This window comes from Malus sylvestris, chromosome 15, assembly GCF_916048215.2.
Source record: "Malus sylvestris chromosome 15, drMalSylv7.2, whole genome shotgun sequence".
NCBI classification, from domain to species: domain Eukaryota; kingdom Viridiplantae; phylum Streptophyta; class Magnoliopsida; order Rosales; family Rosaceae; genus Malus; species Malus sylvestris.
This window is the reverse complement of record NC_062274.1, coordinates 42,389,473-42,393,379: the sequence shown is the minus strand read 5'-3', so window position 1 is coordinate 42,393,379 and position 3,907 is coordinate 42,389,473. Positions and strand designations below refer to the sequence as shown.

General features: G+C 40.8%; 1 long non-coding RNA gene across 1 annotated transcript; it reads left to right on the top strand.

Moving 5' to 3' along the window:
• The first annotated feature begins 765 nt into the window (after positions 1-765).
• LOC126603595 (uncharacterized) lies at positions 766-2,961 on the top strand. Its single transcript, XR_007616304.1, has 4 exons — positions 766-1,184; positions 1,267-1,404; positions 1,499-1,964; positions 2,058-2,961. It is a non-coding gene; the product is annotated as an uncharacterized LOC126603595 (long non-coding RNA).
• The last annotated feature ends 946 nt before the right edge of the window (positions 2,962-3,907 follow it).

Below are 3,907 nucleotides of genomic sequence, written 5' to 3'. Positions count from 1 at the left end.
ACCTTTATTTTTTTGAGATCTTGGTGCTACTAGTTGATATTGAACACACGCGCAAAGTCGACCGCTTCAGGGCCGAAAAGTGATAGCCTAGAGACCTACAGCTACAAACAATCAGTCGTAGTGGCACATCCAGTTCTACCGATTATTGATTTTATTGATACCTTCTACGAACCTCTAGTCGAATCAGTTACCAATTATTTCTGCCAACCAAGAACCCGACCTTTACTTGTGGACTTACCAAATTCCCTTTTTCAGCTATCTGTTCCTGGAGAAGAATCATCTTCTAGCTACCATGAAGATGACCTAAAGTGTGACGCAAACCCAATGGCTTTTAGAGAGATAGGGGATAAAGAATTGCTAGACTTAGTTGATAAGGAAGATCCTCTTGTGGGCTTAGAAAGAATATGTAGAAGCCTTTCGTACATGTACTAAGTCGGTGTCCCATTCGACCATTATTAGATCTTCCTCGGGTTATAAGAAATCGGTCAAGTGGGGGATTAAATCTTAACAAGATGTTGACCCATTGCATTAATGATAAATATCTCTGGGGAAACCGCTAAAAAAAATTAGCAACCCTGGCCAAACTTATCTTCCTCAGAGAGGAGTTGGCATAGGAATAAAAGAGTCTTTTTGTAAAAACTGTATTTTAATTATTATAATGCTTGGGACCATAGTGTCGACCACATTCCCAGCATCATAACCTAGTTGGAAGAGTTGAAGAACCGATATAGCATTCCCAACGATGTTGTCATCCGAGCACCGGTTGTAGGAGAATAACTTAGCTAGCCGTCACACAGTTGGGTAGCCTTTTCTGCTGAACTCTTCAAGTCTAGCATTCAGCTACCTTTACACTCCTTCCTTCACCATGTTATAGTCCACACCAATTTAGTCCTTACCAAATCAATCTCAATGCCTTTTGTTTCTTTCTTAACATGTACGTGCTCTTGAGGCAATATTTTCAAATAAAGCCCAACCTTACCCTCATCAAACATTGTTATAAACTGAGGAACAGTCTTGGCCATGTTGGGTTCTGTCATGTGTTTAGCTCTTGCTTATTTTTTCCGACAACCCTTCAAACTAAAGGCCCTATAAGGAAAACTGGTTCCTTGTAAGCGGTAACTGGGTGAGCTCGACTGAGGTCAAGGCGATTGGCACTCGAGTGGCTAGATGCTTTAGGGACAAGGGTTGAAACAAAACTAACACTTTCCATATCTCATGGTCTGTATGAGTCTTCTAATTTAATGAAAATATCTTTTTTTTTCACAGTTGATTAGTCTGGCCAAGTTTCTCTTTCTGAAGAAGAAGAATTTCAGTTGGCAGTCATCACTTCCTTGCCTTCTAAAGAGCTTTCCATTGCCGCCATATGTACCGAATCTCGTTTAAGAGTGATCGGTCTTTTAAGAGGTAAGCTAACTAAGCCTTAATACCTTCATATATGATCTTGGTGGATTTATATTATTTGTTGCTCATTTTTTCAACACTTCTTTTCACTTTACAGATGGAGAAATGGTTGAGATGGATGTTAAGGTTGAAAAGATCGCCCGTCGAGCTATGGGCAAAAAGAACGCTCCCAGTGGAGCTTGAAATTAGATAGCCGGTTAAGGTGTTGGTAAGAACGGGCCAATCACTTAGCTTGGTAGTCCCGACCCACTTCCAAGGGTGGTATCAATTACTCATCCAAGTGCGGACATGGACAAATCCTTGTGCAAGTGCCTGATTACTGGTGGCTCGGACACCCCTACTGCAAAAGGCTGACGATTGGCTCTTCCTCACCTCAGCGATTATAAGTAAGATCCGACCTACGTGATTGCTGCACGCTTTAAGGACACATTTCGCCAAGAGATTTACTCATACTTAAACATCCGTAAGGGAGTCTTTCATGGGGAGAGCATCGTGGATGCCATGCAAGGTTTGAAAGGGACACCCATGAGCAGGTGGCCCTTACCTTCGATCTTCAGGCTGGGGTAAACTTTCATCATGTTCCATGTTTCCCTCATACATGTAATGATCTATACAATTTTTCCTTTAGCTAATCTTCATTGTTTTTCCCTTTGCAGGCTCTCTTCACCTAATTTTGAGGGCTTAGACACCTCTTCAAGAAGAGAAAATAGAGCGTCAATTACGAGTGAGACATGAAGAGGTTGCAAGACGCCGTGAATGTGAAGCAGTTGAAGCTCAGATCTACCAAGAAGGTTGTTGAGGTGGCTAAGAAAGTGGTCGCTCAACTGCAGCTGAAGACTAAGTGCATGAGAAAGCAGTTGAGCGAATCTTCCACGAGTAAGCTCAAGACTACCATGGAGTTGGGCGAGGCTAAGGATGTCGCTCAGGCTTTGATGAAGAAGAATGAATGCCTGCAAAAGGACTTGGATGAATCCTCCTAAGTTGGTGGTCAAGACATGGACAACTACTTTTAAACTCCGAATGGTCAGGAGCTCGCCAACAAACTCTACTTCCAAGGCTACGTGGAGTTCTACGAAAAGGTGAATTTAGCCTATCCTGACTACAACCTAGATGTAGGGGACGACGAGGATGGCTCCGAGCATGATAAAGAGAATGAGCTTCTCATGGTTGTTGGTGGAAATGGTGTTCGCATAAAGTTGTTGGTAGAAAGGGTGTTCGTATAAAGTTGCTGGTGAAAAGGGTGTTCGCAAAGGTTGCTCATGGAAATTGTGGTTTTTAGATATGAAGGCATGACGCTGCTTAGCATGTAAGACTATAGTGGAAACAGTTGGATAGGGAAACAACTAAATCTAGGCTGGGAAGTAATAGTTATAGTAAACAATCGACATGATGTTTGGCAACCAACTCAAACCTAAAAAGGTATAGGGTGTAGGCACTGTTGATTTTGCCTAAGGTTTCCTGAGTCCATTGTAATGCTTGAATTTCTTGAATTGCTTGAGGCTGACAATGCTTGGGACTTGCTCGATATGTTGAAATACATATAGTTAGGAATTCTTGAATTAGCATACTTGCATGGCTTAAAGTACTCAAATCTCCTGTTTGAACCATTTGGTGCAGGAAATACCATTTTTTCTGCCTTTTGAAAGCATTTCAGTGCATGGTTAACAGATTGGTATGCACTCCTACTTTGAGTGATTAGCATGATTGCTATTGGCACTACAAGTTTGATTTAACTTATCTAGCCTTGCTGGGTGTGAGGTTCTGCACATATTGCATTGATAAGCTTGCTTGTTTTCTTATTTCTGGCAATAAATATGTATGCTTGTAGTGGAGAATATATAGTTTAGGCTTAGTACTCGAGCTGTTCATGAAAGTTTTAGCTCCATACATGACCTAACAAGATATATTTGAGCATTAACAAATATGTTGGTCACATGAGCAAACTTCTAGCATGTAAGTTAACTCATGTAGTGAGCCGTTACGTACTAAGTGGGCATGGTAAGCATTGAGTGAAACTATGAAATAAAAATATGTGCAATCATCTATAGAGCAAGCAATGCAATTCTTAACTATTTAATGATTTTAGGCATGATAAGTATGCCTGGAGAACCAATTTATGCATGCTTATGCACCTTCTTGACAAAAGAAATTAATACACTCCAAATCATAACTTATATAAATTGATGGCATGGCATATATAAACTTGATCGTAATTTATATTATAAGCATGCTTTAAAGATAGGCATGCGATTGATTCTGTAAACACATGGTATTGAAATGAAATCAGTGGAAGATAAGGTTTAATGATTTTCTTATCTTTTGGGGCAGAGATAGGTCACACGGTTGAGGTCTAGCTAAGACAGCGGCCAGCATGAATGACTTTTGACTTTTAACTTTCCGGCAGCGAGTTTCGCACTCTCCAGCATTGAATGCCAACTTGGGCTTTGTTGTGAACATGGATTTTTTTCCTTTTCCCCTTGGAATTTGCCGGTTGCACTTTGGTTGG